Source organism: Lissotriton helveticus, chromosome 6 (assembly GCF_964261635.1).
Source record: "Lissotriton helveticus chromosome 6, aLisHel1.1, whole genome shotgun sequence".
NCBI classification, from domain to species: Eukaryota; Metazoa; Chordata; class Amphibia; order Caudata; family Salamandridae; genus Lissotriton; species Lissotriton helveticus.
Genome location: NC_136067.1, coordinates 1232236053 through 1232256057, shown reverse-complemented (window position 1 = coordinate 1232256057; position 20005 = coordinate 1232236053).

Below are 20005 nucleotides of genomic sequence, written 5' to 3'. Positions count from 1 at the left end.
CAGTTAAAGATACAAAAGTTGCACAATTATGGATAGGCCCGATGGCCGCTAAAACCATATACTAAATAAGTGGTATAGGTATCACTTTACGAACAATGGTAAGGCCTGGGGCTTTGGCAATCGCTTGGACTACTCTGGACTAACGACAATTAGGACGGGAGAGGCCCGCGGGATTCGGGTGCTGTGCAAAAACACACGCATGCACCAATGCAAAGTCAATGGTGCGTAAAAGTTACAAAGTTACTGTTTTGGAAGTCTTCCGACTGGAATAGAATTAAGCCACTTTAAACTAGGACACTATAGGTATGTACCACTACAGGAGCACCGGTGTTAGATCGTTACCTCACCCACAGGAAGCGGGTGCATAGGTGCCAAAGTGTGTCGGGTTTCGTCGTGGAGATCTATGGAGCCTGGAGATGAAGATGCTGCAGGCGGCCAGGAGGGAAGAGTCCGGTTGGATCCAAGGGTGAATCGAAGATGTAGAGTACCTGAAAGCAGAGGGAACACAGTCTGGGTCACTCAGCAGTGACCAGGATGGAACCAGGAAGGAACCAGGCAATGTCGGGCGCAATCAGATGGTTGTTGTGAAGCTTGTCTCCGCTGCCACTTGGACTCTGGGGCATCAAAGATAACCAGGAGTCAATCACAAGTTGTCCCACAAAGGCTCTCGCTGTCGGCGGTGTCGGCTTCCGGATCGGAGTTACCAGGCCTTGGCAAATGCAACCCACGCAGGATTCGAATATCGCTTCTTACTCGGACCAGCAAGGTCAGAGCGGTGGCTCTTTTTCAGGGGAGCAAGGGACAGTCTAGAGCAACTAGACCAGTGGTGTAAATTGAAAGGTTCGTCGGTACTGGGGCCACTATCCAACGGGCAAGTGACCGGACCAATGCGTCTAGCAGGGAAATGCAAAAGGGCCCCACGCAGCACTCGGTGAGTGTGGAGGGGTGAGCTTCGGTGCACAAGCTGCTCAGGGCTAGGGCTTCTCAAATCCCAATGCATAGCTTCAAGGATGCCTCAGGAGCTGCACGGTCAGCACTTCGCAGTCTTTTCAAGATGGCCAGCCCCACGCTTCACGTCGCCTCCATGGGTCTCAGATTTGCTGGGACTGTGGATTGGGCTGTTAGAAGTCAGGGAAGCTGGGTCTTGTTGATCTCTGTTGCTCGAGTTCTGGCGGGAACTGCAACAAAGCAAACTGTTGGGCGCTGGATGGTGCCTGTTTGCACAGGGTGGTCACTCCTTGACCATAAGGGAGATTCTTCAGTCTTCCACGTCGAGTGGGATGTCAAAGGGTCCAGAGTTTTGTTTCAAAGTTTCAGTCAGGATGATCTGAGGTGCCTTGGCACAGCTTCTACCTTTATTCCAAATCAAGGAGCTGGATATCCTGCTAGGTCCCTCCCATGGGTGGGACCCAGGAAGGGGGTGGTTACACCCCTTTCCCTTTGTCCATTTCCGTGCCAGGACTGGGGCTGGAGTGCCCCAGCACCGGTTTGAACCGGGCTATGCATGGGGAGCCTTCTGCGCCCCAGGCAGTGTCTAGTTTCACTCGCCCTGCCAGCCTCAATCCACTATCTCCTGTCTGGGACGGTGTGACACCTCTCTGTGACAGGATACCTTTTGTCCAGGCCTCCCCTGCCGGAGTTTCGGTCAGCAGCAGGAGGCCAGACTTGTGTCGGGGCAGCAGCATCCATTTTGTGACGCTGGGGCTCAGGTTAGGATTAACCGTGTTTTAAGTAAAGTAACATGTCTTCTCCCTCTAGAAGGGTGGAAAGCTAGCGAGGGGGTAGTATTCCAAGGTGTATGACACCTTACACGACATGTTTTGGTAAAGCCAAACCGAAGTTAGCAATAACCGCAAGGATTATAATGCACGTTAAGAGTATATGGTATGGCACTACCCTGGAACAGCTATAAGGAAATGGTTCCAAAAGCTGCAGACAGGCTCAGCTCATGCTAGAGCACCATCTCACGTAAAACCAAGCACTATGCCTCCAGGATTGTTAAGGCCTGCCATAGGAGTGACTTATAGCCATATATGTGTCGAGATATAGGTTTAGATATAGGTATACTATATCCAAGCAAGGGGTGATTACACGATCTTGCCCCAGCTAAGGGATCAGCCAGTTGTGTCCGTTTGGATGGCCAGCCAGGAGTGGCAAAAGATATGCTGCAGCCCCTGGTAGGCCTTGGATGCACCTATGCCCTGGGCAGGCTGTGGGTCTGATTAGCAGGCCCACAGCCACATTAAGTCGATAACCAGTGAAGCAAAAAGCAAAAATCTGGGGTGACAATAGGAAAGCAGACCCTACTCTCCTACATAACCCCCCCCCCCCCAAACGCAGGGACATTAAACTTAACATTGACCAGATAAGCCTTCATGTTCTAAGTGGAAGTACCTGGAGAGACTATCTGCATTGCCATGGTCAGTCCCTGGTCTGTGCTCCACTGTAAAGTCCATCCCCTATAGGGAAATGGACCACCTGAGCAGTTTGGGATTTTCACCCTTCATCTGATTAAGCCACAAGAGGGGCTTATGGTCTGTATGAATTAGGAAGTGAGTGCCAAACAAGTATGGTCTCAACTTCTTCAGGGCCCAAACTTCAGCAAAGGCCTCCTTCTCAATGGCTGACCAACGTTTCTCTCTAGGGGTCAGCCTTCTGCTAATAAAAGCAATGGGCTGGTCTTGACCATCTACATTAAGTTGTGAAAGCACAGCTCCCACCCCCAACTCAGAAGCATCTGTTTGGACAATGAACTCTTTGGAGTAGTCAGGACTCTTCAGGATAGGTGCAGAGCACATGGCCTTCTTCAGGTCATCAAATGCATTTTGACAGCTAGCTGTCCACTGAACCTTTTTTGGCATCTTCTTGGATGTCAGATCATTTAATGGTGTCACAATGGACCCATAGTTCTTTACAAATTTCCTGTAATACCCAGTCAGGCCCAAGAAGGCTCTGACTTGTGTCTGGGTAGTTGGAGGAGCCCAGTCCTTTATGGTCTGGATCTTACTCTCCAATGGTTGAACCTGACCCCCACCTACTAGGTGGCCCAAGTATACGACCTTGCTCTGCCCTATCTGGCACTTGGTAGCCTTGATAGTCAGGCCTGCCTTTTGCAGGGCCTCCAGAACTTTCTTCAGGTGGATCAGGTGATCCTCCCAGGTGGAGCTGAAGACAGCAATATCATCTAGATATGCTGCACAAAAGTCATCCAACCCAGCAAGGACTTGATTCACCAACCTTTGGAAAGTGGCAGGTGCATTCTTCAAACCAAAGGGCATCACCACAAATTGATAATGTCCACTGGGGGTTGAGAATGCTGTTTTGGCCTTAGACTCCTCAGCTAACCTGATTTGCCAATAGCCAGCTGTCAAATCAAATGTGCTCAGAAATTCGGGGCTCTCTGATGGGCCAATTACTCCAAGTTCAAGCATTTTCTGCACCTCCGCCTTTATACAATCCCTGACATGGTCAGGTTGCCAGTAGATTTTATTCTTCACAGGCAGACTGTCACCAGTGTCCACCTAATGGGTGCACCAGTTAGTTTGACTGGGTGTTAGAGAAAACATGTGTCTGTGAGCCTGCAGAACCTGTCTGCAGTCCTATTGCTGCTGGTCAGAGAGGCTGCCTGCCAAGGCTACTCCATCCACTGAACCATCATCAGGGTTTTGGGATAACAGGTCTGGGAGAGGGTCACTCTCTTCCTCCTGGTCCCCATCTGTTGCCATGAGCAAGCCCATGTCTGCCCTGTCCACATATGCTTTCAATCTGTTTACATGGAGCACCCTGTGGGGGCTCCTAGGGGTGACAAGGTTCACCAAGTAGGTGACCTCTCCCTTTTTCTCCAATATGGTGTGGGGTCCAGACCATTTGTCTTGGAGGGCTGCTGGGGCCACTGGCTCCAACACCCACACCTTCTGCCCTGGCTGGTACTCAGTCAGAACAGCCTTTTGGTCATGCCAAGCTTTCTGCAATTCTTGACTTGCCTCCAGGTTTTTGGTTGCCTTCTCCATGTATTCGGCTATCCTGGAGCGGAGACCAAGTACATAGTCCACAATATCAAGTTTAGGCTTTTTGAGAGGTAACTCCCATCCTTCCTTCACAAGACACAATGGACCCCTTACAGGGTGTCCAAACAAAAGTTCAAAAGGGCTGTAGCCAACCCCCTTCTGCGGGACCTCTCTGTAAGCAAAGAGCCTCTCTGTAAGCAAAGAGCAGGCAGGGTAAAAGGATGTCCCATCTTCGCCTAAGCTTTTCAGGTAGCCCTTTTATCATTCCCTTTAGGGTCTTGTTGAACCTTTCAACAAGCCCATTCCACTGTGGATGGTAGGGTGTGGTAAACTTATAGTTCACTCCACACTCTTTCCACATTGCTTTTAAATATCCAGACATGAAGTTGGTACCTCTGTCTGAAAGGACCTCCTTTGGAAAGCCCACTCTGGAAAAAACTTCAAGTAGGGCCCTTGCCACAACAGGAGCTGTTGTGGTCCTCAGGGGAATTGCCTCTGGGTACCTGGTGGCATGATCCACTACCACCAGGATAAATCTGTGCCCAGATGCTGTTTGGGGATCCATTGGTCCTACAATGTCTATCCCAACTCTCTCAAAGGGTACCCCCACCACAGGTAGTGGTATAAGGGGGCCTTTGTGGTGCCACCTGATTTGCCCCTGGCTTGGCAGGTGTCACAGGAGCGACAAAACTCCTTAGTATTCTCTGACATATGAGGCCAGTGAAAATGAGGGACTAATCTTTCCCAAGTCTTATTCTGGCCTAAGTGTCCTGCTAGGGGAATTACGTGGGCCAAGGTGAGTAGGAAGCCCCTAAAGTGCAGAGGAATAACCAACCTCCTGGTTGCACCAGGCTTGGGGTCTCTAGCCTCTGAATAAAGGAGTCCATCTTCCCAATATACTTTATGGGTACCTTGAGCATTCCCAGCAGCCTCAGCAGCAGCTTGCTGTCTGAGGGGTTCAAGAGAAGGACAAGTTAACTGAGCCTGCCCCAAATCTGCCCTTGAGGGTCCCCCTGTCCCCAGAAACTCAACCTGATCAGGTTCCAGTTCTTCCAGGACAGTCTCCTCTTGGATCGCAGAATCATCCTCCTGAGAGGGCTGATCCTCAACCTGGGGCAAGGTGGAAGGCACTGCCTTAACCCTCTTGCTCTTTCTCTTGGGTTGTGGTTGGTCTATTGTTTCAAGATCCACCACAGGTTCAGGTAGGAACTTCTTGGCCTGGGACCTGGTTACAGCAAGGACATGTGCTGAAATACCTAACATCTCTGCATGAGTCCTATACTCCACTTCTGACCAAACTGAGTTCTCTAGGTCATTGCCCAAAAGACATTCAACTGGGAGGTCTGCACTTACCACAACTCTTTTGAGGCCAGTTACCCCTCCCCAGGAGAAGTTAACAACAGCCACACTATGTGTAGTAGTGGCATTGCTAGCATTGGTCACTAGGTAGTTTTTACCTAGTACAATTTGTCCAGGGTCCACAAAGTTATGTGTCACCATAGTGACACTGGCACAAGTGTCCCTGTAGGCCTGAGACATCTTATCATTTATCAAAGGCGTCTGCCTGTACTTGCCCAAAGTATTGGGACTTATAGTAGTGGACATGGATATGTCCACATCACAGATCAGAGTTGCCTGAGTAGTAACTCTGACTAGGCCAGATTCCATCTCAGTACCCATGGTTAACCCCACTATAATCTTGGGTGTTGCACTACCACTGCCAACTGTACTAGGGGGTGCAGGTGCCTTAGTGGCTGCAGTGATAGGGCCTGTTCCTCTCTTGGTGCATTCACTACCCCAGTGTGAAACTGATTTACAGGTATTGCACCAAGGTTTCTTTGGCCCATCATTCTTCTTCTTTTTATTTCCAGTTTGGGACCCACCCTCCTTAGGAGCATTTTGGGGGCCTGAAGAAGATTTCTGGTCTTTTTGTTTCTGATCTCCCCCCTTCTGGTCTGCCTTTTTCTGATCACCCCCTTGGCTCTGGTTCTTCTGCTTAACCCTGGTTCTGACCCACTTGTCTGCCTTCTTTCCCAATTCTTGGGGAGAGGTCAGATCTGAGTCAATCAGGTGTTGATGCAACTGCTGGTTCTGACAGTTATTAAGGATCTGTTCTCTCATTATTAGATTGTACAATCCTGTATAGTCTGAGACTTTACTTCCCTGCAACAAACCCTCCAGAGCCTTAGTGGCACAATCAATAAAATCAGTCCAGTCCTGAGTCTGAGCTTCTGGGGTGTCTCTGAACAACAACCTGTATTGCTCAGTGGTTAGGCCAAACCCCTCAATAAGAGCACTCTCCAGGACAGTGTAGTTTTTAGCATCCTCAGGTCTAACAGTGAGGAGCTTGTCTCTCCCTTTCTCAGAAAAGGAGTACCATAAGATTGCAGCCCACTGATCTTGGGAGACCTGCTGTACCATGCAGGCCCTCTCCAGAGCAGTTATCCATTTGTGGATATCATCCCCTTCCCTATAAGGGGGCACAATCTTTGTCAGGTTTCTAGTATCATAGGACCTGTCTTTATCTTTAGGGATTATGCTGCCACCAGTGGAATCTGGTCCACTCAATTTTTTCTCCCTTGCTAAAGCAAGTTTAGCTAGGGCCAGGGCCACCTCCTCTCTCTCTATCTGGAGTTCGACAGCCCTCATTCTAGCCCTATGCTGTCTCCTCTGAGGTGAAGACATTCCCCTCTGAGAATTTCTTGAGGTATTAGAATGGTTAGAGTCCCTGGATAGAGATCTATCCCTTCTATTACCTGGGAGTATCCTATCATTAGGTCTGGGAAGGTGGTTCCTTCTCCATTCCCATGTAAGTTGACATTAGCCTTGCTAAGTCTTCTGACCTGGATCTGACCAGTTTCCTGATCTGAGTCCTGATCATTATCAGCCTCCACATCCACCACCTCTGGGGTGAGGGTCTCATCTGGGAGGTTGGCTCCTTCTCCTGTAGGACCTGAGGGGCCTTCTTTAGCCCTCTCAAGATCATCTGCCTCTAAGATTTCTACTAGGACTGAGATTGTAGGGTTGTGACCCTTTTTCAGCCCCCTGTTAAGGCACAAGGCACTTAAGGCCCTGAAGCTGAGTTTGTCATAGCTGGAAGGTGCCTGGGTAAGGTCACCTGTCACAGGCAGAGCACTGCTTGGCTCACCTGTGCCTGGCATGACTCTAGTGAGGTGTAAGTGATGCACTTACCTACACTAAGTGTTTTCCTACTGGAACCTTGCTAGTGAGTTGTAGTCAGGGTGTGCTAAGCCCTTTGGTCTACAACTACTAAGTTCAGTAGAACTTAAATATCTTAAGCTTTGTTTATATGTACCTATGGTACTTAATGTGATCTTTCAATTTGATATAAGATTGCAATGGTAAAACAACAGCAGATTCAAATCCCACCGCTGCCACCAATGTGAGAAGTTGGCCTGATGTATGATGTCCACAATTCTGTGGGCACCTTGTATCAGTCCAAACAATCCCTTATGGTGGTGGTTGTAAAGTCAACCTTATAGACAAGCTATCCTAGAGGTAGCATGGACTAAGCAGTCTTAGGCTTAACTCAAGAGAGCATGTGAAGCCAGCTGTTATACCATATGCAATCAAATGTAATATCAAATGAAAGGACACCACACAAGTTATATATTATAAAAATATATGTATTTATTACTAGAATAATCCTCTGTACTCTTTATGAGTGCAGAGGCACAAGCATTTAAACAAAAGCACAGTTAAAGATACAAAAGTTGCACAATTATGGATAGGCCCGGTGGCCGCTAAAACCATATACTAAATAAGTGGTATAAGTATCACTTTACGAACAATGGTAAGGCCTGGGGCCTTGGGAATCGCTTGGACTACTCTGAACTAACGACAGTTAGGACGGGAGAGACCCGCGGGATTCGGGTGCAGTGCTAAAACACACGCATGCACCAATGCAAAGTCAATGGTGCGTAAAAGTTACAAAGTTACTGTTTTGGAAGTCTTCCGACTGGAATAGAATTAAGCAACTTTAAACTAGGACACTAGAGGTATGTACCACTACAGGAGCACCGGTGTTAGATCGTTACCTCACCCACAGGAAGCGGGTGCATAGGTGCCAAGGTTTCGTCGTGGAGATCTATGGAGGCTGGAGATGAAGATGCTGCAGGCGGCCAGGAGGGAAGAGTCCGGTTGGATCCAAGGGTGGATCGAAGATGTAGAGTACCTGAAAGCAGAGGGGCCAGAGTCTGGGTCACTCAGCAGTGACCAGGATGGAACCAGGAAGGAACCAGGCAATGTCGGGCGCAATCAGGTGGTTGTCATGAAGCTTGTCTCCGCTGCCACGTGGACTCTGGGGCATCAAGGATGACCAGGAGTGAATCACGAGTTGTTCAGCAAAGGCTCTCGCGGTCGGCGGTGTCGGCTTCCGGATCGGAGTTAACAGGCCTTGGCAAATGTAACCCACTCAGAATTCGAATAACGCTTCTTACTCGGACCAGCAAGGTCAGAGTGGTGGCTCCTTTTCAGGGGAACAAGGGCCAGTCTGGAGCAACCAGACCAGTGGTGTAAATTTAAAGGTTCATTGGTACTGGGGCCACTATCCAACGGGCAAGTGACCGGACCAACGCGTCAAGCAGGGAAATGCCAAAGGGCCCCATGCAGCACTCGGTGAGTGTGGAGGAGTGAGCTTCGGTGCACGAGCTGCTCGGGGCTGGGGCTTCTCAAACCTTAATGTACAGCTTCAAGGATGCCTCAGGTGCTGCACGGTCAGCACTTTGCAGTCTTTTCAAGATGGCCATCCCCACACTTCACGTCATGTCCATGGGTCTCAGATTTGCTGGGACCGTGGATCAAGCTTTTAAAAGTCAGGGAAACTGGGTCTTGTTGATCTCTGTTGCTCGAGTTCTGGCAGGAACTGCAACAAAGCAAACCGTTGGGTGCTGGATGGTGCCTGTTTGCACAGGGTGGTCACTCCTTGACCACAAGGGAGATTCTTGAGTCTTCCACGTCGAGTGGGATGTCGAAGGGTCCAGAGTTTTGTTTCAAAGTTTCAGTCAGGATGATCTGAGGTGCCTTGGCACAGCTCCTACCTTTATTCCAAATCAAGGGGCTGGATATCCTGCTAGGTCCCTCCTATGGGTGGGACCCAGGAAGGGGGTGGTTACACCCCTTTCCCTTTGTCCAGTTTCATGCCAGGACTGGGGCTGGAGTGCCCCAGCACCGGTTTGAACCGGGCTATGCATCGGGAGCCTTGTGCGCCCAGGCAGTGTCTAGTTTCACTCGCCCTGCCTGCCTCAATCCACTATCTCCTGTCTGGGACGGTGGGACACCTCCCTGTGACAGGATACCTTTTGTCCAGGCCTCCCCTGCCGGAGTTTTGGTCAGCAGCAGGGGGCCAGACTTGTGTCGGGCAGCAGCATCCATTTTGTGACGCTGGGGCTCTGGTTAGGATTAACCGCGTTTTAAGTAAAGTAACATGTCTTCTCCCTCTCGAAGGGTGGAATGCTACCCCCGTCACCAGAACTGGCAAGGGGGTAGTATTCCAAAGTGTATGACACCTTACACAACATGTTTTGGTAAAGCCAAACCAAAGTTAGCAATAACTGCGAGGATTATAATGCACGTTAAGAGTATATGGTATGGCACTACCCTGGAACAGCTATAAGGAAATGGTTCCGAAATCTGCAGACAGGCTCAGCTCATGCTAGAGCACCATCTCACGTAAAACCAAGCACTCTGCCACCAGGATTGTTAAGGCCTGCCATAGGAGTGACTTATAGGCATATATGTGTCGAGATATAGGTTTAGATATAGGTATACTATATCCAAGCAAGGGGTGATTACACGACCTTGCCCCAGCTGAGGGATCAGCCAGTTGTGTCTGTTTGGATGGCCAGCCAGGGGTGGCAAAAGATATGCTGCAGCCCCTGGTAGGCCTTGGATGCACCTATGCCCTGGGTACCTATAGTACACTGTACAGGGGCTGATAAGGTGATCCAATACCCAATTGGATATGTACCTATAGTACATGGTTATGAATTTAGAGAGAGAACAACAGGCTGTGGGTCTGATTAGCAGGCCCACAGCCACATTAGTTCGAAAACCAGTGAAGCAAAAAGCAAAAATCTGGGGTGACTATAGGAAAGCAGACCCTACTCTCCTACAACAAGTCACTTGGCTTTAACCACCAGGCAACCAAACTATCAGCCACTTGCTTCGGCCTTCTAAGACTCCTGCGCAAAATCCTCCCCCTCCTACCTTTTCACGCCAGACGGATAATGGTCCAAGGTCTAATTCTGGCCGCTTAGACTTTGGGAATGCCCTATATCTCGGGGCTCCAACAGCCACCCTAAACAAACTGCAGATAATCCAGAACTGTGCCGCTAGAACCCTCCTTCAAATCCACCGACGAGTCTCAGTCAAATCAAGACTGAAGGACCTTCACTGGCTCCCAGTGAGGGCAAGGATAGAATTCAAGAAAATGTGCATTGCACATCGATCCTTCTGGGGAACAGGCCTCATTATCAATCGCCCCCTGATAACCGCCTACCATCCCACCAGACAGCTCAGGTCAGGGTCCTCCTTCCTTGCCGTAATACCCAGGTTCAAGAAAGGTAGATGTGGAGGCCGCTCATTCTCCCATAATCTCGCCAAGTTCTGGAATGCCCTCCCTCTCTCACTCAGATCAGAGCCCAAACTATTCACCTTTCGCAAACTCCTAAAAACCCTGCTCTTTAACAAACCAGAGTAGCTCTCATCGGCTCTGTCATAGACGTGACTTCTGCAGCGCTGGCACGCCTAAGGGTAGCCACCGCGCTATACAAATGGTCTTTTCATTTCATTTCATTCCATTGCGTAGAAGAGAATTTCAAGGTTTTGCTGCGGCCATGCAAAAAGCCCTACCACATCACCTGGTCTTCCTAAATTTAGGCACAACTACAAGGTTGTAGTTAGCTGAGTGAAGATCTCTAGTGAAGGTGTAGCTCTGGAACATCTGTCAGTCCTAAGGGCTGTTATTTTGCACCCCCTTGTGAACAATGCATAGGGCCTTAAAGGTAATGTGCTTGTTAACAGGTAGCCAATGCAATTTTGAGATCCCTGCAGAGACTGATTGGTATTTGGAAATTTCAAGTTTCAGACTCGCGGCTGCATTTTGTAGTAGCTGAAGTTTAGCAGTTGCTGATTTATTGATCCCCAAATAGAGTGTATTGCAGCAGTCTAGCCTAGAGGAGATCAAGGCCAGGAGGGCTCGCTTGCTGGCTCCCAAAGAGATAAAAGGGAACACCTTCCTCAGGGTCCTGATAATCAAGAAAGAAGTGGCTACTGTACGGTTAACCTGAAGGTCAAATGATAACTTGGTATCCACCAGTACTCTAAAATATTTGGAGGATTCTGCTGGGGTTAGCTATACCCCCAGCATTTCTGGCCACCAGAAATTATTTCATTTTAAGGGCTGGTTGCCTATTGAACAAACTACCTTCACCATTGTTTAAGCATTGTAAGTACTACGAAGCACTGGGTCATGAATTCCCATAAAGAAAGACACACTCTTTCCAATCATGTGCCAACAATAAAGCTGTAGGTTTGCGGTTGAACAGCACTTACAGATAGTGAAGGTAAATTAGGAGAGTACTTTTCTTGGGCATTGCGCCCATCCAGGCTTTTCCGAACAGACATTGACTCATACCAGCACCCACTCAGCAGACACACAATTCATATGTATCATTAGCAGCTCCACAAGTCTTGCTTTTCCCGTATCGGAGTCACTACAAACCTGGCGACGAGGTGATCCACAGCACTGATCAAGGGAGCCACCGCCACCGAAAATTACTTGCCGCTTACGGAATCCTCTGCAGTTAGACCTAAAGGCATCATTAGGGTACCACTGTCTCCTTCTTTTTTGTAGTGAGGACGGGTAGCGACAGTGTAAGGTTACTGATGACACCTACCACCGGTAGGAAAGTTTTAAATATTTGCTTAGTGAGAGGAAGATTGGAGGCTCGAGTAGGACATATGGCATGGGAGAACCTGTGTGTGTGCGTGTGTGTGTGGGAACGCACATGACTCATGCTTCAGCATTTCCTAAGTAAGGCACAGGGCACACTACATGACCCTAGCTAGTTGCCATCTTGGATTCTGCTTGTTGGAATACAGAACATATGTACCTGCTTGTTGCTGACATCAGATAATGCTACGTTACCTCAGCGGGCAGCCAACTTGGATTTTTTTTTATACTCATTTAGAGTCCTTGTGCATTTTATCTTGGCTGCATCTAATTAGGGAAACTATACAAAAATCAAAACAATCAAAAACATCTATTTGACCTGCTCTGGAGGTATTATTCACCACATTTCCGTACTTTGGTATTGAATAATGCTTTTACGTATATATAATACTTTACATTAAAATGCTCCATATTACTTTCTTACGCTGCTTTCGCTATGTGTACTGCATAAACCTTTTCTTTAACCCCCCCTCTTCCTTCTATGGGCCTACATGGGAACCACCAATAAAATGTTCAGATTGGAAAGTGTACTTGATAAACTATATAGAAACAATTGATGATGGCATCTCACCTACAAAGAAAATGAAAATCATCTGGCGTTCCTTAGGTTGTGAAGGGTTAATGAGTTACAATTGCAATGAAAAGAAAACAAGAACAGAATGCTTTTTCGCACCATTACAAGACTTAGATGATTACTTAGCACGTTATGTTTGTATTGCGAAAGAGAGGGGATTCAGGATTACGTATCTTAGTCAAAAAACGCGCTCTTTCTTGCAAGTTTGGACCTTTAGACAATTAACTTATTCATGATCCAATCATTATCCAATCATTATGCACAAAAAAAATGAGATACAAGAAAAGTTATGGTTCATGGGGATTCGGAGTTAAAAGAGATGGTAGCTACTGTTCCAAAAGCTGAAGTAGCAAACAAATATGCTAAGGCTGTTATAGAAGACAAAGAGAAAGGTCACATGCATATTGCATGTAATATATGACATATGAAGATTCTTCCAAATACAAGAATGAACACACACGCATGGAAATAGTGAACTGAGACTTTACAGATGTGGGTGCAAAGAGCTTTTAGCTGACTGTAAGGGCTGTTCTCTATTAAATGTATGAAATGTTCTTGTGGTGTCAAAGGACATTTCTCTGTGATTTGCAACCATTTTCAGAATAAAATGAAGGTGGTAAAAGACTCAGGTATGTCATCTAACTCAGAGAGGGATAGTTCTGTACCTGCTGAGATCAATGACTTCATTAAAGATTGTGTCTTAGCATAGAAAATGAATATTCTTGCAATGAGCAAGTGTGTGAGCTTGGGACAAGCCCGCAAAGTGAGGTTAGAAGGAGTGAAAATGTTTACTGTTGCCCACTCAGGTTCTTACTACACATTTGTTGATAAAGAAACATGAGGACAAATATTTGCAAAGGTATTGGAGAAACAACTACTTCCTTTGGATCTGAAACCTAAAACCTTTAATGGAGACCCATACCCATGTTAGGTTATCAAACAGTTTCCTTAGTCTAAAAAAAAAAAAAGCAGAAGAGCTATGGGTATATTGTATGTGGCAGAAGTAGGCCAATCTGTCTTGGAATGGATTGATCAAAGGGCTCTGGATATTATTTTAAATCCTTATAGTCTGGAGTAGTCACTGGTACTAGGTGAGGGTAACCTAATGGGTCAAAATATGCTGAAGGAATTTGTGATTTTGTTTTCTGGAGAAATTGGTGTTCCTCAAGGTTTTTATCATAGAATTGACCTTAAGGTGGGAGCAATATCCAAAGTAGACAAGGCGGTAAACTTACCACTGACAGTGAGGGAAGAAGTGAATCACGGAATAAAATAAATCTTACAAGTGGTGTTATAGAACCTATTGATGCTACTGCATGGTTAGCCCCCTTTCTAGTAGCAAGACTTTGCAATGGCAAGATTGCCAAGATTATGAGTTAACCTTAGGGATTTGAATAATAACACTGTCATTGAAGGATTTCGCCCTACCCGTGATTAACAAAATGCTTGCTTTTACCAAGGGTATGAATGCTTTTTGTCGATTTATCTCTTCTCACTGTACCACCAACTTTGCATACTGCCAGAGAGCAAAATATTTATAGAATTTATGACTCTGATAGGCTGCTTCCAATATGTACATATGCCATTTGGTTTAGCCTCAGCGGCAGCAGTGTTTCAGAAAATAATGTACTCTTTGTTTAGTTCTTCAGTATGGGTAATGTTTTTTTAAGATGATATCTTGATTATGGGAGAGGACAAGGAACAACATGATAAGGGTCTCAAATAACTTTTTTACATATTGAGAGAGTGAGATCTGACAGCAGAGTACATTGACGTAAATTTGTGGTACATGAGTTAGACTCTTTGGGACATGATGTACGGTTTGATGGTATTAGACCCAAAACAGAGATTTTACCAGCCATTAGTGAATCCCCTTCCCTTGCTAGAAAGGGTGAATTGAGGTCTCTGTTAGGCTTATTTGAATTTTATTATAAATTTAGAAAATTGTTTGCTGCGAAAACTCATGCAATGAGACAGGTATTGAAAAACCAAACTAAGGGGTCCATTAGGTCCGTCCGCCATCCTGTCGGGGGCAGGTACCATCCGCCACAAGGGCGGAGGAACCGTGCCCCCAATTAGGATGCACCCACAGTGGCGGGTGCATCCCACATTTTTAACATTGTGGTGGACGGTGCTTAAAGCACCGGCCGCCGCAATGTGAAAAATGCATGTTGTGCGTTTCACAGCACAACATGACAGGCACCGTGCGGTGCCTGCCATGTTGTGCTGTGAAACGCAGGGGGGTACCATAGGTATCCCCCATGGGCATCCCCCCCCCCTTCACCCTGGGTGCTCGCAACGGGCTCCCAAAGCAGGAACCTTTTCGTATGCCGTATGCCTTTTCGTGGCGGCATTACCGCCACGGAAAGGCATTCCCCTCAGGCCATCCTAATATGGCTGGCGGTGTCTGATAGACACCGCCACCATATCAGGCCTTTTCAAAGCGGCGGACGGTCTTCCCGTTCGCCACGGTCCCCCCCGCCGTTGTAATATGGCGGGGGGGGGAAAAAAGGTGGCGGATGGGCAAGGATGGCGGACGGATCACCACCGCCTGCATGGCGGTGGCGATCAGTCCGCCATCCTAATGGACCCCTAAGTTTGTGTGGTCAGTTTCATGTCTAGAAGAGTATGTGGAATCAAATCTGATTTGTGTACATCTACTATCATTCAAGGATTTGATTGATCTTTACAGACTATAATACCAACTGATGCTAGCCATAAAGGATAAAGTGTAGAGTTATCACAAAAAGGACTGGATGGTGAGGAAGTTACTATAGCTTTTGCTTCAAGGTCATTAACACTATATTCAGTACTTGAAAGAGAATCTTTGACTGTGGTATGGGGTTTGGAGCACTTCAGACAATTTGTTTGAGGTTCTCATGTAACCATTACATGTGATCATAAACTTCTTATCAATGTTTTAACTACAAAAGGACTTTTTAATGCCACTCACAGAATTGCAAGATTCTCTGTGAGACTATTGGATTACAATTCTATGTCAGGACCGGAGGTGAGGATTATGCTTAACTTTCTTCACTTTATTGACAGCAGCCTTCAAAGTAAACATTAACAAACACTAACAAAAAAACTAACATTCCCATGAACACTTAGGAATGTCCCAACAACAATAGAGTTCATCATATAGACTGTTCATAGTCTCCACCAATCAGGTAGCACCAGGTAAGTCATAGTCCCTTGTTAGTGATTGTCCCTCCTCTTTCTTTGCTGCTCACATCCTAAGATAAGTGTACTCAATTTCCTCAGTGCATTTTGCATGTGAGGTGTACTTATACTGCTTGATTTACTGTGATTTCCGCACTGTATGCTTTATAATAACTGCTGTTTAGTGATCCCCGCCATGGTAACATTTCTACTGCATGCTGTTCTATATGTTATTTATGTGTGTCATTATTAATTTTTTTAGGTCGGTAGTACCACAGGTACTTCACATTTAGGTTGTTATAGTGCTTGGTTTACCCTTCATACTACCTAGGACGCCAACCACTGTGTAGATAAAAATTTGAATTCTGGTCCTGATGATTTGCTAATTGATTACTTTTGTGACTAATGCAGGAAGAAACATGTTGGCCTTTCTGTATTAACAACCACTAAACATTATGTCAGTGGTAACCTAATCCTGATTTTACTCTGACAAGTAGACACACAGATGTAAAAGTCTTTAGAGTACTGTTGGACCCGGCCTCATGGCGTGGTCCTACCCCTCCCGCATGGCGGGCCCAGAATAACATCGGCCCTCCGCCGAGCCTCGGGCGGCCCTTTTTACCCGACCCTGCATGCCCCAACACTGCCGGTCCGGTTACCACCCCGGACCACCACTACCGGCCTGACTCCATCTTGGGCCCACCACGTCACGAACACGTGGCCTCGGCCCCGGCCAAGGCCCCAGCGAAGCCCCGACATCGAGGCACCAAGATCCACCCAGGTGGTCGAGTGGCCACTCAACAGATCCAAGAGGAGGGAAGTTTCGATGGGCCCCCAGCCATCCCCGGACGCCTGGTATCGATCGCCCTCCGGCCTCCCTGGGCGCAGGCTCCACCCCCCTGCTGGGTGTCTGGACACCATCCTCCCGGCACCTCTGACCCCCAGGCGCGAGGGTCCGGACATCACAGGACTCCAGTCCTATATCTGGGCCAGCCCCAGAGTAGGACGCCAGTGGTATCCTGGACTGGAGAGCCCTGCTGACGCTGTCGCGGCCGACACCAGAAGAACTCATTATCCTGTAACCTAAAGCTACCCTGGGAGCCTGCTGGCGCTGCCGCGGCCCACCTTCGCTGAACCCTCTTGCGAGCCTGCTGGCGCTGCCGCGGCCCACCTTCGCTGAACCATCCTGAGAGCCTGCTGGCGCTGCCGCGGCCCATCTTCGCCGAAACCACCTTGAGGCCTGCAGGCACTGCCGCGGCCCCCTCTCAATTAAAGACCATCTGTCGAGTCCTGCTGGCGCTGCCGCAGCTCGACCTCTCGGAACCTCCGGCTCGAGGATTGAGAGCTGTGCGCAGGGTATCTCTTCCTGCACCCGTACTGAGATTGTCCCGCTACCCTGTCCCTCATTTACGAGACTTTACAGATCCCTCGATCTGCCTGTACATATCGCTGAGAACAAGAAACCGTTATTCTTGATAAAGCCTACGGACTTAACTTCCTGTGTGGTGTCCGTTTGTAGTGTTGTGGTTACTCTGCCGTACGATCCTAGGAGAGGACCCTCAACCAGGAGGCCTCTTGATAACGCTCGGCTACTTCTCGACTGAGAGGTGGACCTAGGGGTGGTCAGTCAGACATCTTCTGCCTCCCCCGGGATCGCCTTTCTAACATTGGTGGCAAGCGACGGGATCCGAGCCGACGCAGATCGTACAGAGAGTGATTCACCTACTACCGAGAAAAACACACTACGACCATGACTACTCAAGAAACCAGACCGACTACGGAATTCCAGAAAGAGAAAATGGAAGATTACAGTCATAAGGAATTAAAACAATTCTGCAAAGACCTGGGCATCACTACCACTGGCCTAAGCACCAAAGAGGACTTTAAATCGGCCCTACAAGCATGGGTAGAAGCCGGTGACATGCCGCCCCAGAACGAAGATAACCCGGGCCCGAACGGATGCCCGGAGACCGACACGACCCCAGCGGGGGAGAGACATGCAAATCTAGGCACGGGCCTCCCCCACGAAGACGCCCGAGAACGAGAGAGGAACCGGCTCCACGAATTGGAGCTCGCCCGACTCCGGCTAGACGGAGAACTAAAGCTGACGACAAAAAAAGATAGCCCTCGAGCAACTACGGCTAGAAGGAGACCTGGAGGAGAAACGAAGACAAAGAGACCTCGAGGAAAAGAGACTCATGCTCGAGCATGAGCGTGGCTTAAAGGAACTAGAAATCAAGGCCAAAGCGAACGATGCCAGCGCATCCGGGGGCAAGACCTCGGCCCCTCCAGTGGAAACGAAGGTGCACATACCCAAGGATGTCATCAAAGAGTACCATAAGAATGACGACATCCAACAATGGTTCAAAGCCTACGAAGTAGCCATGACCACCCATCGAGTACCCCTCAAGGACTGGGGCGCCGGCCTGTGGGGGAAGTTCGTCAACGAGGGGAGAGACGCCCTGCTAGAGCTTCCCAATGCCGAGGTGACCTCGTACGAGCACATGAAAACCGCTCTCCTCACTCGCTACGGACTCACCCCCGAAATGTACCGGCAGCGATTCCGAGACTGTAAAAAAATCCCCGGTACCACATGGGTGGAGTACGTGAACTTTTACAGCAGAGCCTTCGAGGGGTGGATCAAAGGCAGCCAGGTCACCACCTACCAGCAGTTGGTCGACCTCATTATATGGGAACATCTTTCCAACAACTGCTTCATCGAACTCCGGCAACATCTCCTCGACAGCAAATTGACAGAGCCACGAAAACTCGCTGTCGAGGCTGATAGATGGGTGAGCACCCGAGTCCCCCGGAGCCCGATGGGAGACTACGGCCGGGGATCCCCCGGAAACCACCGACCACGAGGTGGAGGAGGAGGCCAGAGCAGGGGCCGAGATCCCCCACGGGGTTCTCCCCTACCTCAACTTCGCCATCCCTGGGCCGAAGGGGGACCCCTCCAGCACGACCGGGGCCCCGCCCGAACGTTACTTGCCACAGGTGCCAGCGACAGGGTCATTATGCGAATGACCCCCTCTGCCCGATGAACCAGCGACCCGGCACCACCGGTCCTCCGAACCGCCAGATCGCGGCCGCCGCCCTGGGTACAGAAGGAGGCGAGGAAGAGGACAACGACCCCGAGCATGCCGAATGGGAGCCCGCCGCTATTGTCCTGGCGTGCCTGGGTGAACGAGACATGATCCCCCGAGACCCAATCCCAGGCAACACGCAGAAATACCGCCAATGGGTCACCATCAATGGACGCCGGGCCGAAGCCCTCCGTGACACTGGAGCCAGCGTGACGGCGGTCCGCTGCCACTTGGTGACCCCAGAACAAATTCTACCCAATGTCCTGTGCCCGGTACGGTCGGCGGACAACTCCGAGAGTTTGTGCCAGATGGCCCGTATCCCCTTCGAATGGGGAGGGGTGTCGGGTATGCTGAAGGTGACCGTCCGGGACGGTGCCCCCGTGGACTGCCTCCTCAGGAACGACCTGGAAAGTTCCGCCTGGGCCCACGTCGAGCGGAGAGAGCATCTGGGGATGCTAGGCCTTCCTGAGTGGGTCTGTGCGACCACTCGATCCATGACCGCCCGGGCCTCCGCCCCGATCGAAGATGCCCTGCCGGACGAACCGGAGTGGCCCGCACCTCCACCGCCCGCCGTCCCCGAGGACGTCGACCCTGAACCCGGCCCCCAGGGGCCCAGCCACGAAGACCTCACCGAGCTCGGCCACCTTCCAGAACTAGCTCAATGGCGCCAAGAAGGTGGCCCCACCCGCGAACAATTCCGGCAGGAACAGAAAACATGTCCCTCCCTCGAGGGAATCTGACAACAAGCCGCCACTCAAGCCGCTGGAGACCCCTCGGGGTCCCACTGGGTCTATTGTGACCACGACCTTCTCTACAGCGAGCAGAAGATTGCCGAACTAGGGGCCAGCCGGGTGCTGGTCGTTCCCCTCCGATTCAGAGACTTCCTCTTGAACTTGGCACATGACGTGCCCCTCGCCGGGCACCTGGGGCAGGACAAAACTTACAGCCGCCTGGTGACCCATTTCTACTGGCCGAAAATGCGCAACGATGTGAGTAATCACTGCCGATCCTGTCCGACCTGTCAAGCCAGCGGGAAGAGCGGGGGAAGAGTCAAAGCTCCACTCCAGCCTTTTCCCGTGGTCACCACCCCCTTCGAGCGAGTGGGGATCGACATAGTGGGACCCTTGGACCCCCGCACCTCTCAGGGGCACCGCTTCATCCTTGTTCTGGTGGACTATGCCACCCACTATCCTGAAGCCAT